We start from the raw sequence: 10,568 nt of genomic DNA, 5'->3' as shown, positions 1-10,568 counted from the left end.
ATGGCTAATTGAGTTACCTTGAGTTGAGTTTCCTCATTCACGTTAACGAGCTTCGAACTGTACATATGTACCTACGTTGTTCGTCGTATTGAATGAACGTCGACAAAGGGAAAATAGACTTTTAAATATTGGTCCAACGACTTCTAATGGAACGAATGAAATCGTACCTCGTCCACATTGTCTCGATTTAAACGAGACAATCAAATAGATGGTTCGTACGCTATCATTATCTAGTAGATCATCCGTTTATCCACGTTTTCTCTCCGCGTGTCTATATTTCTCTCTCATTTCCTTTGATTCGATTGATGAATAAATCACTACTTTGATTATTTGCAGAGGAAAGAAAAAAGAAGGAGAAAAAAAAAACTTGTTTTAAAATCTAAGATATTTTAATTTAAAAGAAAATTAATAGTTTTATATATATCTATTTTATATTATCATTAATCTATTTGTTATATATTAGTATTATTTTTTTCTCCTTTTATCTATTACGTTATATCTTAATAGTAATTAAATATAATATTAATACATATGTATATATATACTTTGTAGTCTATTTTTCTTTCTTTCTTTCTCTCTCTCTCTCTCTCTCTCTCTCTCTCTCTTTATGGTCCAATATTATGTCATTTCATTGTAAATAAATACTTGACTTTGATTTATCACATTAGTCATATTACTATTTATGTACACACATAGTATACATCTACGTTAGAATTTGTACGACCTATCAACATGCAAACGTACGTAAATACACAATCTAGGTCATGACATTTATAAAACAAACCATTCATATCAGTAAACATTCATTCGTACTTTTATCAGAATAAAGGTTGAAGCTTCAGTTCAATTAAAACGTTCGGCTTCGTAATACGTATATACGCACGTACGTAAATCTAATAATTTTTATTCTCCTCGAATGTAAAAGTTATAAAATTGTTTAATAGTGCACGTAGGTTCGTGAATGTTTTACAAATCCCATTAACATCAATAATAAATATCAGGTAAGATAAAAAGTGTATTTTTCCGTATTAATGATTTTTTCAAAATTATTTTAATTTCACCGAAGGGAAATGATTCGAGTGATACGTAACTTTAAAAGAGTTATATATCCTTTTATATAGAAATCTGTGTATACTGTTTACATAAAACAAAATTAAAAAATATATAAATGCGAAGTATGATTGCCAGATATAAAATTGAAAATAAAAGAAAAAAAGAAAAAGAAACGTTCGATAGAATTCGAAATACGATTGTTACTCGTTGTAAAATTTTAATGAATACCAATACTTCGGGAAAAATATATTTTATTCTGACGATGTTATCGAATTTAAAATTGTATTAGCGTAATGATAGGAAGTATATGAGTGTATCTATTGTATTGTTAACTTGAAGAGATTTGTATTCTTTTGCTTTACGGTCTCGATCGTTTCGTTAACAATCCTTATCGTTGAGATCATCAATATTCGATGAATGAATTTCTTCAATAAAATTTTAATAATAGAAACAGGGATTATTCGAGCAACCAGAACAAAGAGATGATCATTAAATGATTGGTATTGGTCAGTGAATTAAAGTTTAATAAGTTTGTAGTTATAAGTGTAAACAATTATGTATATGTATATACGTATATATAGAAAATGATACAAACAAAAAGATAAAATTGTTAATTATTTCAAAGGAAATGCATATGTTTAAATAATCATGCATATAAAAACAGAAAAGAATAAATAATAATTTTGATAAGTAACATTAATATTAATAAAAGTAGGATCGATATATACAAATTCAATAGACATTTTATGCATTTCTGTTCGTCAAGAAAAATGTTTTATGGCGTTACTCTCTCTTGATCAAATATTCAAGTACGTGATTTCAGGAAAGTGGTCGGATTAGTAATGTTTTATGTATTCCTGAAATGCCTCCAATATAAATTTACAGTTTAGACTTGTGAAAAGTACGTGGGTACTTTGTACTCTTAAAGATTCTTGAAGATGGAATAAAATTTTGAAAACATTTGATCCATAAATATTTTACTTTATAATTACTATTCATAATTAAATTTCAGATTCTCGATTATTTTACAGATAATTCTCGAAATATCATCACGTATTAATTTATGAATTGGCTAACGATCTTTATTATTTGTTAACAGACAAAAACTATTTTCTATTTTCAAAGGAACTTGATATTTTTAAACGTTCGTCTAAAATTTATTTACGTATCTCTCGTATTTATAAACACACAAATAATTAAGTATAGAAAAAAAAAAGAAGAAAACATTCGGTCTACGATATCGTGTTTACTTCTACGTCGAAAATTGTTAAATTTAAGTAACAAAATTTTGTCGATATATATATTCACGCAGATATTTTTGCTTTCACATACTACTTTAGGTATTATTTAGTTTTTTTTAAATTCAAATTTTTGTAATTCATGGCAAAAAGAACCCCAAGGAGTTAACACCATTGAGTAATGCATCTCAAGGGTGAATCTATGGTTCTTAGTGGTCACATCAATGTCGGAACACATAACTGAGAGAAACTTGAACGATAATTCCCGCGGTAACGTAAGACACACGTTTCGTTTGAAAGTTTCCAACGTGTATAAATCACTAATCATTGATTCATAATTTACAATAATCTACAATACAATAATTACATTAATCTATAATGCAATATTTCTTTTATAATATCGTTCTGAAAGGATACATCAATTCGAACCGTTGAATGCAACTTCATTAATGAATATTTAGTTTATTTAAGTAATTAATTAAAATAAAAAAAGAAAGGAAACAATATGAAACATATAATATTGATCTTTTAATGAAATGTGACAAGTTTTTTTAAGAAAAAGAGATATTACATCGGATATTAAGTAAATAGTAAAATTAAAATAATGGAAACATCACATTATCAGAATATTTGTTATGAAATTTAATGAAAAATTATATTGTTGTATGCATATTGTTATATTATGTATGAAATTACATTAAATTTATTAATATGTTGGAATTTTATATCTCCATATGCATTTAAGGGAAACCAAATTCTTTTTATCTGTTAAGTTGATCAATACGTAATGTCAGAATTTTTAGTATTTTATCAATTAACGAACAATGCTAGCATTTTTTGTTTTCTTTTTTATTAAAAATTACAATATTAACGTTAAATAAAATTTTGAAAATTGGTTGATACTTTTTATCAAAGATCAATTATTTTCAAAAAGTATTTTTCATAACTCTCGATGAATTATAACCATGATTGACACTTTGCATTTTATATTCTTAATTTTATCAAAATTTGTCTGTCAAAAATGGTATTCTGTTATATTTTATTTCGATAAACAAAAAAAGAAAACAACCGATCATTTTTATTTCAAAAATTTTGAAGCAAAGTGATACGTTCGAAATTAATATATCCAACTCGGAGAGAGATAATGTTCCTAAAGGAAACGTATTTTGTAAGAATAAAAATACAAAAGAAAAGAAGAAGAAAAGAAACAAAATCCACTATATTATTTATTGTTTATTTATTCAAAATTTTTTTTTTACTTAAATATTCTATAAAATATTGAAAACATTTTTATTGATCATTACTTATTGATCAATCCGAAACATATTTTTAAAATTCGAATGCAATAGTTTCTTTAATACTTTGTCTATAAACATACATACATACATACATATATATATATATATATATATATATATATATATATATATATATAGATAAACACATACATATACAGAGAGAGAAAGCGAGAGAGAGAGAGAGAGAGAGGAAAAAAGTAATAGAATTCGAGGTTATTGTATGTGTATGTGTATGTGTATATGAGAAAAGAATATATATATATATATATATACAGTAAGGAAGTAAATTTTACGCGTCGACAAGCACGATTTCAAGTCTATCACACACTCGTTCTCCGTTTCCTGACAAATACCCGCGAGAAATTCGAAGGAAACGTTCTCTTACTCAACGAGAATCGACTTTTCCTAGAGAAGGTACTCGCGCGACATCCAAACAAGAAAGGAGAAGGGAGAGAAAGAGGGTTGGAGGGTGGAAAAAGATGGAGTAAAGAGAAAACGTGCAATAATGTTGGTTACAAGGGGAAAAGCCTTGAAGCTAGGTTCTTTTAGGTTCGAAAGTAAACCTAAAGTTATCCAACATGTACGTTCGTTCGAAAAATTTTCCGCCGCAGTGGCATCCAGATTTTTTCTTTTTTTTTTTTTTAGGACGACACGATCGAAATTCAACGTATCATTGAATTAATTTTTAACCGAATTTTTTGAAAAAAAAAAAAAAGAGGGGAAGTGATCGTCGAATTTGAACGAAGTTCTTTTTTATCTTTCGCTACTCTCGATTTATCTTTTTTTAAATTACATCATGTAAATGTTTGATCGGTCAATTAGTAATATTGGAATATCTATTATTTCTTTCATGTTTAAATAATCAATAAATAGTACGTACGATAGAATCTATGCTTTTAATTGGAAATTGTGACATTAATTATTAACAAGTCTAATGGTATCTATAATACAGTTAGCATTATATTTTATGAGGTTGAATTGTCAGAAAATAATCCTAGCGTTTATTTAGAATATAAAATAATTAAAAGGTCTACATTATTTATCGGTCAATTCCCGAGTATAATAGGGTAGGGTTGCATCTAGGTTGTAATAATATAGAACGCTATAGTATTGGGTTGACCTAATTGTCAAAAAGGAGGTGATACTGTTGTTACATTTAAATGTAAAAAATACCATGAATGCCGAGATATTTGTTATTTTTCTTTTTTGGGTCAGCTCGACAGATCGATCGTTCGTTCGATTTGTTTTTCGAATATTTTTTTTTTGTTTTTAATTTTTTTCTATCCTTTTCTACGAATTTCAATGCGAGAAAAAATAGTTGTAATACGTGAATTTCAATGATTTCTATTGTTAAAGAATGACCTTATTTCCTTCTATTATCAGTTAAAAACAGAAAAGTATAAAGGAGCTAGAAAACAACAGCGATTTTCCTTCTTTTGTAGTACCCTTAGCAGTATTGTTGTTAACTTGCTTGGTGCTACCAAACAACCACAAGTTCCGACTAATAATATTCCTTATCTCGCAAGGGTAAACTATGTACTTAGAGAAAAATGTTCAACTCCAAATATGTTCGCTCCTCTGTCGTTTTCCCTTATTATCCTGAGCAAGGAAATGCATTAACGTTCGTTTCCATTACGCTCGTTTTCTTTCGTGACTTGACAAAGCCTTAGAAATCAAAATGACCGACCAAGAACTTTTTACTCTATGTACGAACGACCAAAGAATAAGTTTAGATTTATTTTCCGATGAAATTAGAATCGTTTAAATGCTCCATTTCAAATATAATGAGTTTCCAGAATAAATGTTAAGTATAGAAATAATATACCTATAGACGTAATATAGTATAGTTAGAAGAAGAGGAATACGTAAACTAATATAACGCACGATATTAATAAAAGTATAAATTTAAATCTTTCAAATAAAAAGGACAAATAAAAAACGACCCTACAATATTGATAATATCGATTAACTAAACATAGTTTACTGTATATCGACTCTGCAGAAAATAATATTTAATCGTGAAATGAATTTGGAATAATAATATCTTGGTATGTTAGACGATTAACTCGACATTTTTCGAATCTTAGAGAGTGTTAAGCGAAAAAGAAAATGTGCTCAAATGAGAATCGTAAGACTTTCGGGAACGATTTTAGAACTTTACAAAGTAAGAGAGAAAGAGAGAGAAATAGAAGACAAAAAGCATTAGAACAGTCTCCATGTTCTCTCTTGGCATGGTAGTAACTATCTTCCATTTCTACCAACCTAGCTAGAAATTTGCTGTAGAATTTCCTCGAGTTACTTCGAATCGTCCGCTACCACTGTCGTCGTCGTCGTCGTCGTCGTCGTCGTCGTCGTCGACATCGTCGTCGACGGTTCTCTTTAAAGACGCGCACACACACACACACACACACATATGCAGATCCATACAAATAAACACACACGTTCGCAGAGCTGCTTAATTGTGAGCTAAATTTGTTCTCTAATTAAATTCGGACAAGTTCTCATACTCTATTACGCGGTTCAATTTCATTAACATTTCTCTTATTTCGTTAGTGCGCATGCACGTACACGGGGAACTACATTAATTTCTTGAAATAATCTAAAATCTTTTGAAGAAAATATATTCGTCCGATAAATTCTTTCGATTTGAATAAATCGATACAACATTATTTATTAATTAATTCAATTGGAATTTCAAAAGGTTAACGTCTCACTAATCGATAATGGAAATGTATTTTTACAATTAAGTGTTGTTATTAAATTTTTTTTAGATCGGATTGGCCCGTTCTTTTTTATTTTTTTTTTTTTTTTTACGTAAGTAAAATTTATATCATTTTTAAAAGAAATGTAATATGTAGGTAATTAATTCTAATGGGACTATAATTAGAATAGAGCAGCTAATATGATCCGGAAATGAACGATATGTAATTAATTCATCGCTAGGGCACCCTTACAAAATTCCGTGTTCGTACGATAGAACCTTCAATTCGTCTGTTATCGAAACATATTATTCGAACTATTCAGTTCCCTACAAAGTATTGAATTTACTTGCTCATCGAAACCAACATAATACACACGATGTTATATATCTTTGATAACAATGAAAGCTGATTCAATCTGTTAATAATTCAACAATAAATTATCCTGTAGAAAAGTATTCTCATTAAATCGTGTTCTAATTGATGATAATAATTGATTAAATTTGTCAATGAGATTAACAAAACGTATATCCATCCAATAAAAAAAAAATTATTACTCCGATTTCGAAAGTTTATAAAATTTCTTTTTCTATTTATGACATGTAGAAGTTCATTAAGTTTCTTCTTTTTTTCTTTATTGTTAAAAATTATATGCATTTATGCGCATTGATAAATTTATTATCATATTAAAAATATACATTATAATACATTATAATCAGAGCGTTGATCGATTTAATGTTCTTTTGAATAAAAAAAAAAAGAAAAAGAAAGAAGAACCAAAATTTCAAAATCCAACGATCTTCTCCCTCGAGTCGGGGGAACAAAACATTTCATCATTTTTATTATATTCTCCATGGAAACAAAAAAGAAAGAACGAAGAAAAGAAAAAGAAAAAGAAAAAGAAAAAGTAAAAGAAAAAGAAAGCAAAACTACGAAAGTTCTTAACGTTATTACGAAGGAACGTCGCGATACAGAATAGGAGTGTGCGGGTTCGTGAGAAAAATAAAATGGCGCTGCGTTCTCTCTCGCGTATGGTCGCACGTGTTACGTTCGTTCCGTTTTGAATCGTCGTCGAATTCGAAATCCGCCACAAGCATCGGTGTTATAGCAAGTGCGCCAGCTGGTACGGGTTATCGACGCTCACAAACGTCGAGCTGAACGTCCTTTTGCATTCACGTTCGCGGATGCACATTCACAAACGTATACATGCACCACTCACCCACATATACGTATACAGAGAAAGAGAGAGAGGCATACATAGACACATACATGTATACATATACATATACATATGTGTGTGTGTGTGTGTGTAAAGGAAAGAAAAGGTAGGGAGAAAACAGACAGTGTGCAGAACCAATTCGTGTGTTCGCGATATGAGCCATTAGGCAATGAACGTGGGCGGTTCACGTTGTCCTATACGTCGTATTATCGTACGTATGTATGGTTCCTGCCAATAACAGCCGCGTACAAACAGCCTATCCTTTCGTAACACGCTCGAGCCGGTAATGCGGAGACTTATTGCGGTAATACGAGAGCCCCACGATGCGCAGGAATTCGAAGCTCGCGTGTTGCCAAAATAGAAAGAGATCAAGATATATAGTAGAGTGTTCGATGATTAATCGTTCGTATTAGACGATCAAAAAAAGAAGAGCCAAAATAACGAAAAATTGTTTGTTTTTCGACAAAGTGATCATGAAAAATTGTTACACAACATCGTTCTTCTTGTTTCCTTTCTTTTTTTATAAAGATCATGAACACGCGTTCATTTTTTTATTTATTTATTTTTTATTCTTGTTATTACTTTTTTTTTTTTAATTTTCTATAGAAATTCATGAAGAAGAAACATTAATTCAAAATTACAAACGTTCATATGTATGTATATATATATATATATATACGAACGAAGTATGCAAATGTAATAACTAATATTTTTTGAATGAATATTTTCTTATACAATTTTCTTTTTTTTTCTTTTTGATATAAAAGATTTTCTTATGAAACTTAATTATTTCCAATACGTAATAATGTATTTATAAGTGAAAACAATTCTCCTTAGAACGCGGCATTTATAAAAAGTTATACATACCGTAATATAGTTTTACGCGAATTTTTTAAGAATTTTAAAGAGCTTCACCTTGTTTTGAATAGATTTCAAACTTCGATAGTATACAGTACGACATACTATAATATTTCAGTAATATAAAATATATTTCAGTATGAAACATATTTCAATATTAAACAGTACGATACAATAGGGTAGGTACAGTACTTCAGTAATATACAATACGATAGAGTAGCTCAGTGATATACAGTACGATATGGTCAGACCTATCATCGCATATCTATAACAAAGTTCACGGGGAACAATGAAATCACTTCGTTGAAACGGATATGATTTTGTCTACTTCTAATTCATTGAAAATCAATAAAAACTGATTATGTCAATAATCAATGAAATTGTAAACAATAGTTTCTAATAAATTTAAATCTCTGGCATACTTAAAATTAATATAATGAATTAAATGACATTATAATTAAATAACATTCTCTTTAAATGTTTTAAAATTTCGTTCGGGTAAATAATAAAATAGTGATAATGGTACAATGGGCTTATTCAAAGCATAGTAAATACGAACTCAACCGAATACTCGTGAACTCAAACAAATGCAATGGCTTTGAAATCCTTAGTTTGGCAGAGCTGGCTTACGGCATTGGTACGATCGTTGGCATTCTCGTGAACTTATTCCAAGCACGAATCGATGTAGAGATTATGCAGGTGATTTCCACGCCTCCTGCCAGCTTCGAATATTATGCTTCTCTACATAGGTGTATTGGTAACGCAAACGACTAGTCCTTCTCACCCACTTCCATTAAGTAGTCTTACAGAGAGAAAGAGAGAGAAAGAGAGAGAAAGAGAAAGAGAGAGAGAGAGAGAGAGAGAGGGAGAGAGAGAGAGAGAGATAATGATAGTTCGCTGAAATTATTCATCGACAAAATCTCTTTACTCGAAGACGATTTAAACAGGAAAAGAATCCATACAATTAGTCGTTCAGCATAAACTAGCTAAACTAATTATCATGATCATAATTAATCGCGGATTTTTTAATAAAAATTTATTAGTCATCTTTATTTATAATCTACTTATGAAAAATATGAATGAAAAAAGGAGAAAGAAGAAACCAATTTTCGAAATTATTCAAAGAAGAGGCGAACATATCGTTTTGAGTTCCTTTCTTTCTTCCTCTTCTCTTTTTTAAACAATCTAGAATCTCATATTATCCAATTTTTCAAACTTATTTAAATAAATTTGAAAGTATGTTTATATAATAAAAATGTGAATAATATTGAAAATAGATCAATTCTTATCTCAACTCTTACAACATGTTTGAATATATTCATCCTCTTTTAATATCATATCAGTTCGAATCATTCGAATCGAATTTTATATTTTTTTTTTTATCTGTGTCGTATTACAGAAAATCTCGGTAGGTAGAAACTCGTTGTAATCGATTCGTCGTCTTCATCGTCGACATTGTCGTTGTAGTTTCAACAGGGAATGAATTTAAGACGAATTCGAGTTAGAAAAAAACAGTGTCGAGCGTGTCCTCAATCGAATACTCATTTTCTCTCTCTCTCTCTCTCTCTCTCTCTCTCTCTCTCTCTCTCTCTCTTTCTCTATCTATCTATGTATCTATCTATCTTCCAAAAGAGTTTCGACATGTTAAAAAATGTCGAAAGTTTTGCATGCACAATGGACTGTCGTACGATTATTAGGCAAAATGCCATTAACTCACAGACGATGTTATCATGTTCGCGAATCGCGCTACGTTTATTATTACGTTCTTTTCGACTATTATGAGAACGACAACGACAACGACGACGACGACACGGATTTGAAGTTAATGCTCGTGCTAGTTCGCGTGTAAGCAAAATACGTTTACTCTTTCTCAAACCCGATCGATGATATACCTATTCATACTATTACGAACATTGAACATGCACATTCACCATTCGAAGATATACCAAAAGAAAAAAAGAAAAAAGAAAAGATGGATTTACTTTCTTTCGAGTTTTACGTTATGTATATTTGATTACGAGAAAAAAGAAGTTAATATTTCTTAATCTATGTAAAAAGTAGACATAGAAAGACATTATATTCGAACTATATGTAGGTAATCTTGAAGAGATATGACTAGGTGAACATTTTATGTCTACCAACTGCTGCAATTTCTTGCTCTCTCTCTCTCTCTCTCTCTCTCTCTCTCTCTCTCTCTCTCTCT

At 29.8% G+C, this 10,568-nt stretch overlaps 1 long non-coding RNA gene across 1 annotated transcript in view; it reads left to right on the top strand.

Annotated features, from left to right (window-relative positions):
• Window positions 1-876: 876 nt before the first annotated feature.
• Window positions 877-10,568, top strand: part of LOC122634858 — a 34,866-nt gene continuing 25,174 nt past the window's right edge. The window contains exon 1 of the long non-coding RNA XR_006328492.1: window positions 877-1,001. This is a non-coding gene — a long non-coding RNA (uncharacterized LOC122634858). The remainder of the gene's footprint in view (window positions 1,002-10,568) is intronic.

This window comes from Vespula pensylvanica, chromosome 16 (genome assembly GCF_014466175.1).
Source record: "Vespula pensylvanica isolate Volc-1 chromosome 16, ASM1446617v1, whole genome shotgun sequence".
Classification (NCBI taxonomy): domain Eukaryota; kingdom Metazoa; phylum Arthropoda; class Insecta; order Hymenoptera; family Vespidae; genus Vespula; species Vespula pensylvanica.
This window is presented reverse-complemented; position numbering and strand designations above follow the sequence as displayed.